Source organism: Calypte anna, chromosome 7 (assembly GCF_003957555.1).
Source record: "Calypte anna isolate BGI_N300 chromosome 7, bCalAnn1_v1.p, whole genome shotgun sequence".
In the NCBI taxonomy this organism is placed as follows: Eukaryota; Metazoa; Chordata; class Aves; order Apodiformes; family Trochilidae; genus Calypte; species Calypte anna.
In genome coordinates, this window is record NC_044253.1 from 19694574 (window position 1) to 19715499 (window position 20926).

The 20926-nt window shown below is 36.2% G+C and overlaps 1 protein-coding gene across 2 annotated transcripts in view; it reads left to right on the plus strand.

Moving 5' to 3' along the window:
- B3GALT1 (beta-1,3-galactosyltransferase 1) overlaps positions 1–20926 on the plus strand; it is an 89506-nt gene that overhangs the window by 28069 nt on the left and 40511 nt on the right. For both annotated transcript variants that reach the window (XM_030454627.1, XM_030454626.1), the window contains one exon: positions 1361–1462. The gene's annotated coding sequence lies outside the window, so the exon portion shown is untranslated. The remainder of the gene's footprint in view (positions 1–1360; positions 1463–20926) is intronic.

Consider the following 20926-nt stretch of genomic DNA (forward strand, 5'->3'; position numbering starts at 1 on the left):
TAAATTGCATTTGATAGATTAACCAAACTTTTTTCACATGAAGACAAAAGCCATATTTATGTTTTATTACCACAGTAGTGAGCCTAATCCCTAAGTTAATATTTTAAAATTAGAAAATTACTTTGAAAAATTTAAGAAAATTGTGACTTTTTAGTTCCAACTATTCATAGGAAAATTTAAAAGTTATTGGGATAAAATCTTACAGAAAGCTGATTCTAAGATGTTCGAGTTGGACTTTTTCATACTTTTGCCTATACTGCACCAAAAATATGGTAACTATTCATGCAGTGCCTCTATGCAAGAATTTCCCAATATAAATGCAACACAACTGAGAGCAATTATATATTTTGACCTATATTTCTACATTTTTCAAATATTTTGAATACAAGGATGATTTCTATTTATATTCTACAGTTTTGAAAGTTCACTAACTGCTAGACATTCTGAAATAAATGTATTTTGTCTGGAGGGACCCCATCCAATTTCTAATGGACAGGTGTTCATATAAAAATTCAACAGTATCAGCAACAAGCTGGCATTCACTGGTGGGGTGACACGTGTTAAGAAATTATTTGGCTCAGAGCCGAGCTTCCTATTTAACCACAGGGATGATCAAACTATGTCAAGGTCAACTATGTGACAGACCAGCTCATGCCACAGAGCAGATAAGGACTCCTGGTATATATTTAGCAAATTTGTTTTGATTTTCTAATCCTCCATTCCTGTCTTGCAATTAAAAGCTGCTGCAGGAGGGAAAGCAGCCTCCTGCACTCTCCCTGCATCACTTCAACAGCCCACCCCTGCTCTACAATTAAAGTTTGCAGCTGTCAAGTATGACAGAATAACCAATGAATCTTTCCCTTTTTTTCCCCTAATGCAAGGAAATTATTGGACTGGGGGTGAGGTACTTGCCCATAGGAAACTTTACTCTCAGCTGTAGCCCATCTAGCACTGCTATTAACCACTACAAATCCATGCTTTCATCATGGAGTGGTCTTGTGCCTGTAATGATTAGAATTCATAATATTTTATTTTCCCGTTTTCAGTAAAGGAAAATAAATTTGTTTATGGAAGCTAATGCACAGGTACTGAAAATGGCAGCTGTAATTTTTGGTACCCATCTGTCTTCCTCTTACTCCATCTGTGTCTTTCACTCATTGCCCTGGAATTCTGCTTCATGAAATGGAATCTAAACTCTTCCGTGTAGCACAGTTTAAGTTACCCAGTTACCCAGCTGAAAGGCATTTTCAAAATAAAACACTCTTGTACTCTGTAGAAGGCTTTGGTTTTGTTGCAATATATGCCTGAGCAATCCTTTCAACAAAACATACAACTGTCAGTAAATTTCCTCTCATTTCAGATTGTGCACCTCAAAATACCACACAGGCTCATCATCTGAATCAGTTATTGATGACACCTTGGGGACTTGCCACCAATTCCACTTGATGCTGCTTTTAAAATGGTAAGTACCTGGATATCTGTATGATATTATAAACTGGTTTAGATTTTTACAGCTGTCAGAACAGTATAAATGGAATGTCACATGATTTCATTGGCCAGTTGACTTTTTATTCTTTAAACAATATTTTTGTCTGTTAATAATTATTTGATTTTACTCTTTATACTCAATGTAAGTGCTTAAGAGGAACAGAAAACCTATGAAAGCCCTTCCCCCTTCACAATCCAAGATGGGAGATACAATATAAAGGCTGAAATTAATTTTTTGAGTAATTTTGCAAAGCACAAATGCAAAAAGCCCTTCTAAAAGCCTTTGTTCTACAGAATACTATAAAGAAAGGATACTTCCTTTATTATCTCATCTTAAAGCAGTGTAGTAAGTGAGGTCATTTGAAGGTTAAGAAGGGGGGGGCTACTGTTGCTCCGTAAAAGGTCTCACACTTTAAAACTAAGTGTCTCAGCATTCACGGTGTCTTTCTTTCCTATATTAACATGATATATATGCCTTAAATACTGTTTTATGCATTTGCCATTTTATTAATAGCATAATTTTGAAACGAAATAATTACTTTTTATTTGCAGCTACAAAGGAGTTTTGACTGAGGCTGAATTTATACATAATATATAATAACACTAACGTACACAATGCATTTCAAAGGAACATATGTTTAAATAAACAGCTTTGTGACTAGGTTGATAGCAAGGATACCTATCACTTTTTTTTTTTAAATCCCACGTTATTTTACCAAAGTTTCAATAGCATAACTGCCTGTAAGAACTTTACTGAGTCAAAAGCAATAAATTACATAACCTCTTGAGACACAGAAGGAGCCTTTATAAAAGATGGCATTTTAAAAATAGAGAAATTAAGTTGGAAATTAAATGTTTTTCTCATATGAAAAATGGAAACAAGTGCACTTTGTAGAACAGAACTTTCATGTTAGAGATCCATTATAGTGAAGTAGGTGACTAAAAAAAAAAATGAGGATTGCAGTTCTCTTAATCTTTATGTCTACATTTAAATACATATAGCCCACTTCCCCCTTTTTAGCAGAGTTTTAAGCACTTATGATTGAAAGCAAAAAAAAAAAAAAAAAAAAAAAGGCTGGTATTAATCATACAGAAGAAAAAAAGAAAAGGCTATACACCTCCTGTGGCCTTTTAAAAAGCATTAATTATAAATCATTTGCATAAAGTTAAAACAAGAAAACACATGAGAAGACATGCACCTTTTTGACATCTGCAAACAATTTCTCTTGATCTGCTCTATAAATAGAAACTAATTATGGAGAGACTAACAATAAGACAACGTCCTAGAATATGAGAGACCATGATTTTTAAATATACTCAAAATAAAGTAAATCCATATCATACAGTACACAGCCATTAAAGAGATTTGAATTTTAAATCTTTTTCAGTGTAGTCTTCCTCCTTTTAGAAGCAATGGTTAAACTTCTGCCATTCAAAGCAGAATCAGCCTTGATACATTCTTTCTTCAGTAATATTTTCTGGTCTGCAGAGTATCCATATTAACTGCGAATGTCAGAAGAACTATACAGGCTTTAGTGGAAAAAGATTTTCAGTCCTCTAAACGAATGTCTGAGCTCTGCCTTTTAAGTGAAGACAAAGATCAGCAAGTCAGCTGCTGCTCATATTGCATTCTTAGTCATAATCAAAATCCGGAGGCTTGGGAAGGGTTGAATAACATAATCCATTCCTTCCAGGGAATCTGACCTAAGTTTTCTTTTAAAATTACTTCATTCTTCTGCTTGAGTTATAAATATAAATTCAGTACCAAGTATGATTCAAGGCTAAATTCCAAACCCAAAAGCTGACACAGCAGTGAGGTTGAAATTTAAAATGCTGAATCAGTCCTGACAAGATGGATGTTAAGGCTTCTCAGTTTCAAAGAGTACCTCAGCTGCAGCCTTTGGATGGTAATGTTTCCTAGACTTACTGCAGAACTGCATAGCCCAAGCTTTTTCTTAGAGCAAGCAGCAACCTATTTATCCATCAGCAAAAGGAGGATGGCAAAGGCCAAAGCAGTTCAGCCACACAGAGCTGGAGAGCACCATTAGAGGGACTGAAATAGACCCAAGAGGGTGAAGTTATCTCCTTAAAAGCTGGGGGGAGAAGGTGGCTGGCTGGAGATGCAGAGCTCAGTCAAATTAAAAGTTGCACACTGGATTTCACAAAATTAAATACAACCATAGCATTTATTTTTAGACATCTGCACTAAGAAAAGGAAGATTAAAATGCCAGAAATTATCTTTCACAGCCAGAGTCACTCAAGAATCCGATTTGTATGACTGCAGATATTGATTCACCAGAATACAGCAGTAGGCTACAATTCACTAATACATTAGTGAATACATAATACCATACAACAACCCAGCAGCCAAAAAATGTCTTGTTAGAATGGTGTACAAAATAACAATCTGCTGTGCTGCTTTACAAAATCATCTCGGGAGACACTAACTTTAGCTTTGCCTTAACCTATGATCTGTCCACACAAAAAGTGAAAATGCATTAATTCACATTCATTATTTTGCCATCCAATAGCAGAAGTGGAGCGCTATTCTTTCCCTTCCCATGCTTCACCTTAAAAGGGATTATTGTCACACTTCAATCGTGGCAAGTACATTTTTTGTGAAGAAAATAAACCAAAGCAGGAAGATATGTATCAGTGTACAAACAAGCACAGTCTAGGGTGGAATACACAGTCAATGGGCTGCCCTCTATTTGCTATGTACTGCTACTCTGAAGTGCAGTACATTTACACAAATACAGGGAATGCTCAATGGTAGCAGGAGGGAACACTTGTAGCCTAGATCAGTCTCAGTCTATGCCTTCAGAGACCTATTTCAAACCAGCTGGACATTAACCTAAATTGCATTTACTCAAGTTTCAAATAAATTACACATTCTTAGTTCAAACTTCCTGTTTTAGAGTGCAACAGCATTTTAATCTATCCTAAAGTGAGGACAAAATGAATCAGGTAAGTCTAAATGGATGCACTGGGCATGTTAAATGAGGAACAGGCATAATCATTTAAAGCAAAAGCAATTAGATCCCAGGGAATGCATTTAAATGGTTACAGCAGCAGTTATTCCATTTCCAGTTGCCTGAGACTGTGAGGCCATAACCTGAAAATTTAGTCAATGACTTTTGGCTTGTAGGCAAGTGCTATTTTAGCTTTCCATGGTTAAGAGATCAGAACATGCTTTTCATTCATCCTTGGGTTTTTGATTTGATTGTTAATGCAGAAAATCTGCATAATGCTGAAAGTGTAGCATCAAATAAATGAACTTAGCATTGAAATAACAGGGCCTGTTCAACTTTTTGGTAATTTTTCATATGAAAACTTCACTTCTGAAAACTGAAAACTTCACTTCTGAATTTTAATTCACTGACAAATGACTTCATTACCACAAGATGATGATTGCCTGTGGTGTTTCATGTCCTTCGAGAAGGCCAGATTCAAAAACATACAAATGTTGGAGGGGGGGTGGCAAGAATGAAAGACACAACTTTAGCTTGTATTATTGGAAGTGAGATTCCCTGCACAAACTCAAATTGAGTGGGATCTTGGAGATGAAAATACATTAGGGATTATATAAAGCAGGTCATGGGAATGATGACTGCATGAACCTAGCCCCGAAAAAGGGAGGAATCCTTAAAGCAAGAGAAAGAACAAAATAACTATTGGCATTAAGTTAAAGGAAAAAAAAGCGCAAAATGTTGACAATGTGTTCACGCAGCTTTTTGAAAGACAGGAAAATAAATTGGAAGGATTAAATAGGATTTATCAATTGTCAGAGGGATTTGATTCTTTCTTTTCTCTCCTTCCAACTTCTGCATCGTCAACCTAAAATGCAGAACATTTTTCCCTTCAAATAAAGTTATGAACGGCAGTCCTGATGCCGTGAGCTTGGCAAAAGTTGCTCAGGGGTGCCTGGTTCTCTCTGATATTGAATGATCAAGTGCAATCATTGTATTAAAGAATAAACCTGATACAGTTTTCATTATAACAGCCTGAGGATCTATACTAAAATCACAGTTAATAACATATGTATATGCTGTGGAGAACCTCAGGCTTGGCATGAAATTGCTCTTCAGCTTAACAGGCAAACAAATCCAAACTGCACTCATGTTCAGCTCACCATAGTGCTGGTATCTAAGTTACAAAGCAAAGAGGTGTAATATCACTTTAGTCAAGTGCTGTACATCACAGAAAGCAAAAGCATTTGCTTGTTTAATTTGTACAAGTTTAGGGGACATTTACATACATATCTAGAAAAAGGAGGACTGACTGCAGTTCTTTTATATGCTACAGGAACATGGTAGCACAGACCTCAATAATGTCAAGGTTGCATATTTGTCCATGCTAACTACTGAAAAAACACCAGGACACACAGTTCCAGTGGCCAGTTTATTACTTGCATTACTGTCCAAAGAATTTATAGTCAAGTCACATCTGTTTGCTAGTTTAAACAGGAACTTGAGAATTCTTCATTTAGAATTCATCTTGTTTAGAATTCTTCATTGCAGCCACCTCTTTTATTTCTTGCATTAAGCCCTGCCTGTTTACTTTTTTTCTTCATTTCAGACACTGTATGGGGTTTGGATGGGATAGAGCTAGTATCCTCATAGCAGTTTGTACAGTGCTGTGTTTTGGACTAGGGACAAGAACTGTGCTGTTACCACACCAAATTTTGAGCTACTTCTGAGCACTTCTTGCACAGCAGCAAGGCTGCCTGTTCCTCATGCTGCCCCACCACTGACTAAGCTGGAGACTCACGAGGAGTTAGGAGTGGTCACAGCTGGGACAGCTGACCCCAAATGATCAGAGGGATAACCATAGCAAATTACATCCTATTTAGCAACACAGTTGGGGGAAAGGAGGAGAAGGAGGGAAGTTAGGAGTTACTGTGTTTATCTTCCTGAGTAACTGCTCAACACAGCAATATCCTGCTTTTCTGGAGTTGGATAAATAGCTAACTGCTTGGGTTAATCCACAACTGACACAAACACCCCATTATTTTGATTAGTATCAAAATAGTGGTGTGTCACTCTATTGTCCTCATTGTACCTTTTTTCTTTAGTCAGTAATAGAAGCCTGAATACATTTACTGAGAGACAGAACAAAAGGAATACAAATGTCAAGCCTTTACAAAGTCACAAAATACATGTATTTAACTCTGGCAAGTTTGCTTACAGAAAAAAGTACTATGAATGGAAGAGGTCAGGAATGCATCACCTGTCTAATTTTATCAATATTTCATTTACACTTCTGCTCCTATTTCATTTCTACAGACTGTGTCGTCGAATTAGTCTTTGTTTTACCAGTTTATGCTTCTGGAGCAGGGCATATCAGTTGTGTTTATTTTATCAGACATTCACAGAAGCAGATGACTGCTTTTTAAATCCTGTCCTAAGAGACATAAACTAACGCATTGCGCTGATAAAACAAAATTGGTTTAGATTCACATATTCAATAAAAATCCTCTCAGATATTTCATATGCAGACCAAACATATCAAAAAATAAATTACATTACATAGTTTGACACAGAAATACAATGGTTAAAATTACATAAGTCTAAGTAGGTCAGAACTTCCACTAACTTCTGTATGAAGTTGTGGTTTTGTTCTTGTCCTCTCTTTGAAAATACAAATCTGTATTAAATAAATCCATTTTTTATCCCCTAAGTTCATTTTCATAAGTTCATACTGATTTTCTGTCTGGATGATTGTCCACAACATCAGGAAAATATCTTTAAAATATATATATACACATATATATTCTGTCCTTCAACTTATTTGGCTAGCAATAACAGCCATATTAGTGAATAGCAAATATTTCACTTAGTACAAAACCTACTTACTCTCCTAGAAGTGCATTTTATAAGTGCACCTCATAGAAGTGTTATTTTAGATTTTGCTAATATATCAAGAGTTAAGCTCAGGGAAAGATCAATAATGCATTTTTGCAAAATTAAAAAGAAATAAAAAAGAAAAGGAAAAGAAAATAAACCTTTTCCTACTATTGGAACTTTTGTAATAGTAATTTAAGTCCTTTGGAATGTAAGTTTTTAGATGGCTTGACTGTCTTCTGTAATGACATAACTTTGCAGAGAAGAATCATTTGATGAGCAGTTAGAATACTGATGTGAAAAGAAGTAAATAATGCTTCACAAAAAGATTTTAAATCTTTGAAAATTTCTTCTTTTGAGGAAATCTAGAAAATACGCTAATAAAAAAGAATCTCTTCTATGTAAAATAATACTATACACAGGTAATGTCTTCAGAGGCAAAGCAGGTGAGCTGACTAGATAACCTGTCTGGAACAATGTCCGTATAGAATATCTGGGGAAAGATGTAAGAGAAAAGAAAGATACATTTCAAACTTATATTACCATGATAGAAAAAAAAATGTAGATTTTCATCACAATCTACTATTTCACAGAGAACATTAATTCCATATATATAAAAAAAAAACCAACCAGACATTTGCCCCTCCTTCCAAAGCAGTCTGGGACATGATGAATCTTTGTGCTATCTATAAAGAGCACTCAGCCTGGATGTAACTATATTCAGTTACTGATCGTAGCTGATTTAAAAGCTATGTGGACATTGCTGCTCAGATATTCTTATGGACAAAATGACCATTTTCTCTGCCTCTTTTTATCTGAGCCCAGAGGGGTTGTCATCACAGATAGGAAAAGACACTGCCAGCAGGCTCTTCAGCAGTTGTTCTGCTCTGAAAGCAATAGGAGTTTCCTATAACGTGAATTTAATTTGGGTAGCAATGATATTATGAGGCATCACTGCACATACCTGGTGATACTTCCTGTCATTGCATGGTAATAGTTTGAATATTCATAAACATAAAAACAAGCATCAACATTTTTATTGGTGAGGATTTGATATGCCAGTGATGTTTGTCTCACCATCATGTTTTATCTGCTAATAAGACACCCATAGGTAGTCTCATATCCTCACCATTTGCCTTAATATAATGTTCCGAGCTTTTTTTTTTTTTAATACAACCATAATTTTTCCCAAAGCTTGGTGCTCAAACACCAGTCAACTTGATATTTTCTAAATTCCCAGTTAGTAGTAAATTCCAAAAATTTGCAGCTACTGAATAATCATTTTCTTAACTAAGAATCTGTGGTCATAGGAGCATAACTCATTTTTTACACCAAGTAATTAAAAAAGTAGCAGCCAACAACAAATTTTAGCCTTTAATTTCCATATTGTGATGAATATTACACTAAGCAGATAGAGTTTTTTCCTCTGATTTTAATGGGATTAATCTTTAACCAATATATACTTCTTAAAAGAGACTTCTCTAAGAAATATTTTCAACTTGTAGCCAGACAAACAACTCGGGACGCTGCAGGACAGGGCTAGAAACAGAACAGACTGGGACTCTTACCCTTAATGATATTTTAAGCTTGTATTCCAGAAACTATGGACTAAAACACAGCGTTCTCAATTCCATCTCATACTTTCCTACCTTCTTTGTCTGGATAACTGTAATGAAGAGCACTGATTACATTGGTCTTTGTTTCAGAAATAGAAAGCTACAACATACAAATATCCTTGTCACAGCTAGAAAATACAAAACAAATCATAAGAAAAGTCTTTTGTGGCATATAGCTTCTACCCCTCTTTCTAACACCAATCTGAACAAAGGGCCAGGACTAAACACTGTACGTGTTTGTATACCCAGAGCCCAAGGAATTTGATGAGTTTTCACAAAGAAGAGCTTATAGCATTGTGCTCCTGATCAAAAAGATTAACAGCAACTCCAGCATTAAGCAATATAAAGCAAGCTCTATTTCAGTACCCAAAAATGGCAAAGTCTGAAGATCTTGGGAAGAAAAATATTTAAATAGTCTAAATTTCCATTTCCAGCTTTAATACAATTATAACATGACCATACAAATGAATCTGAATTTACTAAATTCCGTGTAGTAAAAAAAATCTGCTTACAAAAGAAAAAAAGTATGACAAATATTTGAAACAAACACCTTTCCTCCAGCATAATTTAAAAAATGGATGAAAATAAATCAGAGGATTCCTTCTCCAGCAAGTACTTAGCAGAAGTTTTAAAGATCTACCGGCTCTTACAATGAAAAAAATCAATCAACTGTTTTTTCAAAATAGGGGTAAACTGGTTATCTCATCATCTTGAGGCTTGAATCATCTTTAGTTTCTCCTCTTCAGAATTTTTAATGATAATTAAGAGTTTCAGCTTTGCCAAATTAAGGTTGTAATGAGTGATCAGTAGATTGGGATGTCAGATTCAAAACCATAATCTCTTACAAAGAAAAAAAATGCTCCTGAGTAAAAAGCACTATGCTTTTTGTCTCACTATATATAATGCTGCCATTATAATTTCTTATTAGTCAGCATATCAACTAAGAGCTTCATTTTCTGTCCTTCTCTGGTTTTTTTTTTGGTTTTTTTTTTGTTCACTGATCATAGCATATGGATGTGGTTAAGACTCAAGACTCATTCTGGGGAAAAAAGAAATAAATACACCAGCTCAAACTCATCAATTCAGCTACATTTCAGCTTGAAAACTGCTTTCAGTTACAGAATGGGAGGCATAATCACCTTGCCTCTGAAGATCATAGATCAAAGCCCTATCCAACCTGGCCTTCAAAAGTTCCAGAGTGGGAAGTGGGCTTCAAATACATATCAAAAAGGGAAGTATATGATAATACTAGAGACTTTCTTTTTAATTGATAGCTCTTGAGCTATCATAAGCAATTCTAGCAGATTTTTGTGTTCAAATAGAATGAAAAACTTGCTTTTGTAAAACTTTAGTTCTTTAGGAACACAAATTGTATTTCTGAAAAAGTACTTGCCTGCAAGATGACTTTGTATCTCTAAACTGAGGTGCATGGGTCTGTCCTTCAGATCACTGTCTGCTCAGCTTAGCAGGAAAAAACTGCAGCCAGGACATAAGCTGAGAAAGTGGTCTGAACTTTTAATAAAGCACTAGCAATTCTAGTTCAGCTAAGACCTGCTCACTTAGAACTTTATTAATACATTCATTTGTCTATTTGTTTTTGAAATTACATATACGTGAATTTACATTTTTTAAAGAGAACTTTAATTCTTTCACTCAAATTGTCTTGCCTAAAAAGAACTGGTAACTATCAAAAGCATGAGCATAACATATTAGTTACTTTCACTCTTTTGCCAGAATGCCTCTAGGTATGGAAACAATGCTTAGTAATGATAAATGCAGAGCAAAATTTGGGCCCATGAAGAGATATATGATTTTTATGTTAAGATGTTCTTGCACTCATGTGGATTATATTGACAATTCACAAAAATAGGGAAGTTTGAGAGCTAGAGGGTACATTCTCAAGGCCTTATACAGGAGGTACTCTCATTAATCCTATTAATGAATAATGGGATTAGTGTATACACCACTTATATGTGGCTTTCAAAAACTGCTCATTTAAACCAAATTTAAGGAAGAATCTGAATTAAAAAAAAAAAATCCTTGTAACATGTCAACCAGCAATTATTCCTTTCTATTCGTGTTTACCCTGCTCAACAGTACTTTTACGTCTGTTTGAATTACTGCTGCTGGAAAGCAGTAAGTCTAAGGCATATTTTATTGTTTTGGCTACTGATATAGAAATGTTCCCATCCTGCTGAGCCCTGCTTGTAAAAGCAGGCACCCTGATATCTCTGTGAAAGATACTACACAGCATAACTGTGTCCTCTACATTAAAGAGGATACGCAGGTTAATGAAACAAACCATCAGCATTTCTCTGACAGTGCCTGCACATCTGGTTGCCAAGCTACAAAAGACATTCAAACTTTTGGGGTTTTCATATATGAAAAGAGCTTCTGGGGAAAGCACCAATGTTTAGTTGCCTGAGGATTTGCTTTTCTTATCTTGAGAAAGGGACTATAAAAGACATCAGGTATAATCAGTTTTCATGCTTACTATGTGTCCTGGTTTTACTGGAATAGAAGTCTAAAAACTTTTTTCTCCTTAGAGAAACTGTTGGTTTGAGAGATTATAGAATCCAGGTCTGTGAGAACAAAAGAGGTAAGATGCTGTGGTTTGCAGGTTTTCATAGAGATCAAGGTTGAGGGTAGCTTTGAACCATGCAGGAGCAGTGGGCTAGGAGGGGAAGCTGAGCCAAGCTGGCCAACCAGAGTATTCCATACCATAAGTGTCACTCTCACTGTAAGTTGGCAGGTTTGTGATGATGCTAAGGAGCTTCTACCATGGCTGTCTTTATAAGTGTCCCATCTGTCTTGTTGATCATCCTCCAACGGAGGCTACTCTTGTGCCTGCTGCTCTTGCAGTGTTGGGCATTCAGCCTTCTGCGAGCAGTTCAGAGCTTGTGCCTACTACTTGTAGCTAAGTATAACTTTGTATCTCACATTAGCATTGGGTTAATATTAATTATTATTATTCTTTTAAATCTGTCTTCACTTCAACCCACAGATCTCCTTTCCTTTTCCCGATTCCCTTTCCCAGGTGGGGTTGGATGACAGAACTTTCCAAACTGAGACATTATCCTAGACCATCTTATCAGGAAACAAAACAAAACCACAAGTTCATTAAATGCAAGCTGCCAAACAATTTCCATAAAACAGTGGCCAGAGTAAAGTGACCCAAAAGACATATTCTAGTAAAAAATTAAAATCAACTAGGCATCAGCTCAGAAGTAAAATAGCTGTCATTCCTTCCAAGTGTCTTGTGTATCCATTCCATGCTGTAGAATATTTTCAGGCTATGTTGAACATTTAACTGTTTTCACTTAGAAGAATATACGTAAGGAATATCTGATAAAAGCCTTTGGAGAAGAGTAATTGAAGTGAAAGTTGGATATGTAACTAACTTTTCTTTATCTTGGACAAAGTGAATTAAATTGCATGGGACTACTACAGCTATTAATGTCCAGCAAAGCATGAGCATTTCTATGACACCATTAAACATCCTCAAATACAAACACAGGGAACTTTAAATGAAAAACAACCATTTCCTAACATATATGATAAATATCCTATAATTCTAGAGGAAAAAAACCCCAAGGAAATATAAACCAATTCAACACTGACAGACGAAAACACAGTTAGATGCCTAATAAGCTTTTGAGTTTTATAGATTAGTGCAATTTCATATTTTCAATTCTATGCAGATGGTAATTTTTATTCCTATAAAGGTAGCACAAAGCCAGTCGAAACTATCACAGAATTAATTGTCTTCTGGTTCGTTCTATAATTTTTATGCACTGTAAGGGAGCAAGACCATTGTTTCTGCATTCTCGTGAAAGGTATGGAATGAGCCTTAATCACAGTGTTCTGAATGTCTCCTACTACATAAATTCAAAATTAAATTGAAATATTTTAGACAGTACAAGACAGTGATCCTGAAACTCAAAATAAACTGACTTTGGAATAATACCTGCCCAATTATACACAAAATCTTCATGAAATAATAGCATTTCCCCCAGAATATGATCAAACGCTGGCAAACGAAAAGTGCCTTGTAAAAAAAAAAGGGTGTTTAGCAATTCCATTTTTCTGCTCTGTGCATCTGGTGTAGTTCAACCTATATATATGTATGCACAACCTATATATAGCACCTCTGGATGAAATAACCATAGGGCAGAACAATGACAAACTCACTGAGTCACCCAAGCAGAATCCTGCCTCAAACTCCCTCCCAGGGAGCGAGTTAATACATTCAGTGGTCAAGGATGGGTACTACCATTAATCAGTTATACCCCCAGTTCCAAGCTACCTTTAATTAATAGTTAAGATTCAAATAAAAAATACTACCTAATTCCAGTTTGCTATCAGAGTTGTCACGTTGTTTCAATTACTATTTAGAATACTGAACCTACCAAGCAGATATATTGGACCATATGAGCCCTTCTTAAAAATCTGGAAATGGCTTAAGCTCATATCCCAGTTCTGAATATTTCTGAAGGAAACAGAATCTGATGTGTTAGCTTGAAAGAGACAGACTACGACTGTACAATTAAAATTGCATCACAGTACATAAGGGAAGGTAAGGGAAACATTTCCCACTACAGCAACTGAACATGCTGAGGGTGCTGCTAACAGTGACCTTTGTGAGGATGGAGATTAGGAGTAGGATGCCTTACACATCTCTCATCTTCCTTCATCAATTATAGCAAGTGACTGCAAGAAAGTATACACTGCACATATATAAGGTGCTATATATCTGTAAGGAGGGAGATTTTTCTTTTTTTCCCTTCATGGTTGTCTGTAATTTGTTTTCCAGCTGTAAAATATTTCCAGTATGGACTTTCATACAGAAAAATCAAGAGCTGTCCTATTGCAGAGAAGTGGAGAAGTTATTTTAATTATGTATTTTAAAAGGATTCATCAAGGTCTGCCTGATTCCTGATTACCTTGTTATAGTATTTCATTTTGTTCAGCATTTTCTAGTAATTTTAAACTTGCAATGCTACTTTGAGCATTTGAGCAAATATTCCTGCTTTGCACATATTATTAATTGTTCAGAAAGGTATTTGGAACTTTAAGGTCTGCTCAGGCTCCTTCACCCAAAGAGCTAGGTTAGTATTACTGAAGTCACTAATGAAAAAGTGACTCAGAATAGAAGTATTGATTAAAAATAGCTTGATAACATCATGGTTAACCATAATTTATGAGTCACACTTCAGGGCAAATATCTTCTGACATATGCTTGGTTATGCTTATTGGAAAAATTGTATTTTTAAAATTCAGATACATTTATATTTTACAAATAGACTAGGAAAAGAGATGGAAATTTCTTTGTAAATAGAAAGGAATGATAACCAACTAGAATTGTATATTCAGGACGATGTAATCTGCAGCTTACTTAAATGCTCTCTAGCAAATACTTCTAGTAAATAATCATCTTTTAATTTACTTCAGATCTACGTCAACATTGGGTTGCAGTCTCACTGCACATGTATGCAATTTAAAATAACAAAATGTCCACAGAAGTCTTTGTACATATCATTAGAGAAACAATTTTTTCACTCCATATGTAGTATCAAGATATTGATATGAAAGATTCAAGATCTCTATCTAAAGAGGTTGTACAGAGTTCTGTATTATATTGTTGTAACACAGGTACTTTGTTGTACCTCTAGCTACATATTTGTGCATAAGTAGCTCATGCAAATCAGCAGGATGGTTCCAAGGATCGAACTTCACACATGGCACACCAGCATTATGCCAATCAAAGTGCTAAGAACCAGTTATACACTTCTATTCTGTAAAATGCAAAGCTCTTAGGACTTGCAGGTTCTCTGTACATTTCAGAAGGACCATAGATAAGAGGTACCCATGTGCAAGTGACTGGATGCCTAGGCCACTCAATGAGATGTGCTTTTATTTTCTAGCATTTGCTACTCTTATAGGTTATAAAGATTGTCTAAACACAAACAGATTAAAAATTTCATTACACAAAAATCAGCTTTAATGCACCACAAGAGTATTTGCTTCACTGTCAAGGAATCCAGAGGGTATTTAAGTTGACTTAACAAGCATGGTGAAAGCATAGTGAGGCTGCATGGCAGCTGATCAAGACAGTCTAACTTCAAGTAGCAGGACAGATCATAATATAAAGTAATGATCTGTAATAATCTCCTTAAGAAATCCATGAAAAGTAGTGTTTGGCCTCACACACCCCCTTTGGTTGAGAAACATGACTAGCTAGACCTCGAAAACTCTAGCTCAACTATAAACTGAGCTTTCAAGAGGAATGAGTGGCATGTTTGATGTAGAATGCATAAATTAGAAAGGAAGGAGAAGTAGAAGTCTATGGACAACTGTTAACACTGCACAGCCAAAAGACACCCCATAAACATAATGAAGAATTTCTTTATAGCTAACTAAAATCTATCCTCTTTCAGTTTAAAACCATTAACCCTTATCCTATCACTCCATGCCCTTATGAAAAGACCCTCCCCAGCTTTCCTATAGGCCCCCTTCAGGTACTGGAAGGCTGCTCTAAGTTCTCCCTGGAGCCTCCTCTTCTCCAGACTGAACAACCCCAACTCTCAGCCTCTCTTCACAGGAGAGGTGCTACAGCCCTCTGCTCATCTTTGAGGCCTTCCTCTGGATTCACTCCAGCAGCTCCATGTTCTTCTTGTGTTGGGGGCTCCATAACTGGACACAGCACTCCAGGTGGGGTCTCAGAGGGGAGATATGCTGACCATGCTTCTTTTGATGCAGCCCAGGACAAAGTTGGCTTTCTGGGCTGCAAGTGCACACTGACTGCTCACATTGAGCTTCTCATCAGCAACACACTCCAAAGTCCTTCTCAGAGCTGCTCTCAATCCATTCTCTGCCCAGCCTGTATCTATGCTTGGGATTACACCAAACCGTTTGCAGGACTTGGCCTTGTAGAAATTCATGAAGTTGGCATGGGCTCACCTCAAGCCTGTCAAAGTCCATCTGGATGGTATTCATCCCCCCAGTGTGTTGACAGCACCACACAGCTTGGTGTCATCAGCAAACTTGCTGAGGGTGCCCTCAATCCCACTGTTCATGTCACTGATGAAGATGTTAAACAGCACTGGTCCCCACACCAGCTCCTGAGGAATGCTGAGCTATTGCCAAGCTGCACTAAGTTCTACAAGATTTATACTGACTTAATGGTTTTAGTTTGGGCCACATTCTTTCTGGAACTTTGTAGCATTTTACAGTCTACTGTAAAATGTTGATTTACTTTTATTGCTCCTCTTCTTGGTCTTTACTTAATTAAAGCCATTTACTTAATTGAATCCAACCATTTTAATGGTCTTTATGACATCACTCTTAAAATAGTAGTGCTATTTTTGCTATCATTACAAGCCAAATTATTATTTACTTCAAATTTAAAAACAAAAAAAATCAAACACAATTCATCTGTTCTCTCCTGCTCTCGATGCATGGCCATACATTTCTCAGGTCCTTGTAAATACGTACCAACAAACTCTAATTTCCACAGAATAAAGCATCAAGATGTTTCTAACAACTTGCAGAGAATAAAACAGCTTCATTAAATTGTGTTTTTCCATCTATAGGGGTTTTTCACATTAGTGTGAAGAGTGCACCATGAAAAATTATGCATGCCAAGATAAGAGACATTTTTGATCTTTATAGAAATATCTGTCCTGAAACTTACAAACATGGTTTCTAGACATCACACTACTGTAACTCACTTCTCTAATTTTGCAGATTAAGAATACCTCAGAAAAACTTCTGATAAGTAGAAAGCTTTATTAGATATTAGATTAGTTTCAGTTTAGTGGTTGCCTGATAGCTCACATAATTAAGCTGTTTATCTGTAACAATAGCACTCAGAAGCTAATTGTCATCTCACCACAGATAGAAAATTGCTGGTGAAAGGTATGGAAATAGAATTTTACTTCCTACAGAGAACTACTCATCCTAGAGCACTTAAAACCTCATAACCACACCTATGACAGTCATCTGAAACAATCAAAATTATTAAGAAGGAATTGTGAAAATCTGTCATATGACGTAATATATGTGTAGTACGGTGAAAATACAACTCATGTTAGTCAAACTATTCACAAAGTAAAATTAGGTATGCAGATATTTTTGTAATCAGTGCTGCTGCTTAAACATAAACAGTGGTCAGGCTTGAACTAAAGCAAATGCATTTTTTAGTTTACTTCAAATTGTAGGAAAAAAGTAAAGAATATTTGTTGGAATCACTGAACCAGAAAAAGATGTCCTCTGTGACATCCCAGTCTTGGAGCAACAAGAGTACTTGTTGCATGATTAAACCCAGATTTTGAAAGACCACTGATGATGTTAAACAAAACTGAGAATCTAATTTTTAGATGCCTAGAGCACCATTCACTCAACTGAAGAAAGTAACAATTATGGTGCTCTGCAATTAAGCAGTTCTGAAATCTTTCATACTAGTCACCGCAAAATTAGGCCATCCAAAATCAGACTTGAATTTTCTAGATGTCTCCTTCACTAGTGGTGAGTATAGCTGGGAACAGCTCAGTGGAAAATAGAACTTACATACAGCTGGGTAGGAAACTATTGTTTATTTTTTGGAAATTGAAAATATCATCCTAAATAAAATTCAACCTAGCATATTTCCACTAACAAAAATGTAAAAATTCAAGTTATTACAATTTTTTATTGCATACTTATGATTTTTGCTGATGACTGAAGTTTTAAAATCAATTAAAAAGCTCCTTTTCTACTGAAAAGACACAATTTTGAACATGGAAACCAGACTAAAATGTATGAAGAATTCTAAACCAAAGCCAAATCATCAAGAAAATTGTGTGTTGCATACAGAAATAAAATAAAACTTCTTACTGAAATACTTATTCAGAAAAAAAAAATGTTTCAGGTTGCAGCATTTTCAGTGAGGTAAAAGTGATTAAATTCATGCTAGCTACATACAACATTACATTCTACATAAAAGGACAGACAGGTAGTATTCAGTGGTGACTGATTAACGTTATTACCTTTCTATATAAATACATATACTTAATTAATACAAAACATCAGTAAGCTTAGTTTTGGTTCTTTTTAGTGCAAATATTTCAGCACTGACTCAACATCCCCCAACTTTGCCACCTCTGTTTTTAATAGGACAATTGATGGACAGTATCCTCAAATCTTAATAATCTTAAAAATCTTAATGTTAGTAAAAACTAACAATGCTGTAGCATTCATAGGTTCTTAGTATTTTATGCTCCAAGTCAAGTATGTAACTGCTCATTATTTGAGTGTAATGAAATCACAGAATGACAGATCTTGTTACAGATGTTCAGAGAATTATTCATTCTTATCAAGAGATTTGCCACATACACAGACTTTGTATTTAGTAATACTTAGCCTAAGTATAATCAACAAAATATTAATCCATATCTAAATGTCATTGTGAATGTCAGAGAAGCCTTTCTAAGGCACAATCTGCCTTATATATCTGAAATCCCAGGCAGTGCTGAAAAAAACAGAACACAAGAGTATATTTTTCATCTTTCTGTGAAAGTGCCGGTTGACTCTGGCACATCACTCATAACACTAAATCAAAATCTCTCAGTATTGCTTGTTGAAACTGGCTTTCAAGATAGAGGGTGAACAAAAAGACCTTTTAAAATGAGTTTTAGGGAATATATAAGTTGTCTGAACACTGCCACGGACAATCAGTTTTACTAGCATATGTCCAACAGGCTAGTATGGTTACTTGCTGTTCTGGGAGCCTGCCAAAAAAAGAGATCCATCCAGAAATTATGAGGAAAAAAACTCAAGAGAAAACTGATAATAACCCATAACTTATTTTCTTCTTTATCTGTTCTAAAGTCGTTCATTCATCATTCATTGTTATAAAATCAGTGTTCCTGACAAAGCATGGATTAAAATAGAGTAAGACTTTTTAAAAAAGCCTGAAATTCCCTATCATCTATTGACAAACTGTATGGTAACACATTCAAGATTTATCCTACTGTGCAGCTTTCCAGAGGAGCATCTGAGAACTTTTAGTGATATAAGCATCCCTGATCCAAGACTACTTAAGTTTTGTAGACAGAGAACAGCTAAACAGCAGAGGCTTTAGATCAAACCAGCAGGAAACCTTGCAGCACAATTAGTATCTCTTAAAAGGTACTCCTGACTTAACTTCTCGGAAATGTTTCACTGGAGGAGAATATTGGTTGAAGTAGTACTACCTCCTGTTTTTCTTAATAATTCAAGTGAGCCTTGTTTTTGGCAGTCTGGCAAGTGTGGTTACCAGGGGTTCATTTCACTATTTAATGCAAAGCTTTAATGAGACCAGCTTAAGCAGAACCTGTCTGGATTCTTTAACTAGAGCTGTGTCTGCCCTCAGAAAGCACAGCACAGGTCTGTGCTAACAAGCAGGGTTCTCATTCAACCACAAGGAGAAAACCGTCCCAAGTGGGTACAACAGCCCGTGCTGGCATTTCAGAGGCTGAACCCAGATCCCAAAAGCCCAGTCTACAGCTGACAGGCACCTCAACTTCAACACTGCTCACAAGTTGGTCTTGTCTCTTCTCTTCATACTCCTGCACCTCCAGTGCTCCTCGTGTCACGAAATGTGGCCTTATGGCTTTTTACCTTAACTAGCAGCATGAGGAATCTGCTCCTCAGAGCAGTGGAAGGCCAGGTACTGTGCCTGACTGAGGCCAGAGGAGGTGGCAGGCAGTCATGGTGCTGAGCCTGCCCCTCTCTGGTCACCACTTTGTCCTGACCCCACAGCTTGATCCAACCCATCAACCTGAGAATTCAGCTTGGTCCAGAAGCTTGCTTTTCCAAAGTAAAATGTGTTGTGGGGACCCTAAACACAGACCTATACCAAGTATTGTATGGCCACAGTGCCCCAACTTCCATCTGGCCAGGTAAAGCTCTTACACTCTCCAGACTGTAGATATAGGGATCTGGGGAAAAAGGCAAGATGGAGTTTTACAGGTTAAGAGCTCTCTGATCTAAAAATGGAGAGCTCCAATTATAGTTTCTAGAGTATTTCTTTCCTTTTTATTTGGAATATCATGGACAGATGAATACCTTATCATGAAAGTGCTCAACCATAGAACAGATATGAGATCTGAATCTTTCCTTTATGTGCAGTGTCTCCTCCTCCCTTACCTGTTAGAGACAGGCCCTTGGCCAGTGGGAAACACTGAATTCAGGGCAGGTGCCTGGAGGTGATGGGATTTTGAGGTGTGACACTGCACAGTAATAGACAGAGATGTTCTTATTTATAGTTGGCTACACCCCTTTATTCAGTCTACATGTTGGTCAAAGTTAGGACTGCAACTAAACCTGAGACTCAAAAAAGTCTTTGAGCAGCTTCCCACAAAAAGAGACTTTGTCACAGAATTTAAAGCTGTATTTTGACACAAACTGACAAAAATCAACTTGCCTCTCATGGGATCTAAATATTTCTCTTTTTTGTTTTTGTTTTTGGACCTTTTTAATCTTTTCAATGTATTACTCTAGTGCAACATTTTCAGGCAAAACAGCATGTGAAATTTTTAAGTCCTACATATATATAACTCTTGTAATATTCTAACCTGTGCTGTTTATCTGCTGTAGCTGAACAATAATTACTTTTATACATCTTTTTCCAGTAGTCAGGGGCTGCAGTCATCTAAACAATGCATCATAAATATTTGCAACAACAGGCAATACTCTGCTAGCATGCATTCTTAGGCGAAAAAAAATACAGGGATACTAAAGTGTCACTTTAAAGTAGCGTCACTTTCTGGACAGATGTGAAAGAGCTTACTTTCATATTAGTCCATGTAAGCCTACATAATCTCCTAAGGATCCAGGATGTAAAATACATGCTTTGTGCATCACTGCATACCCATTTGACAAGTTTGATAACATGCTTTGGTTTGCTATGGATGACTGAAATTTGGAAGAAAACGTGTACCCCAACAAGCTCACAGAAA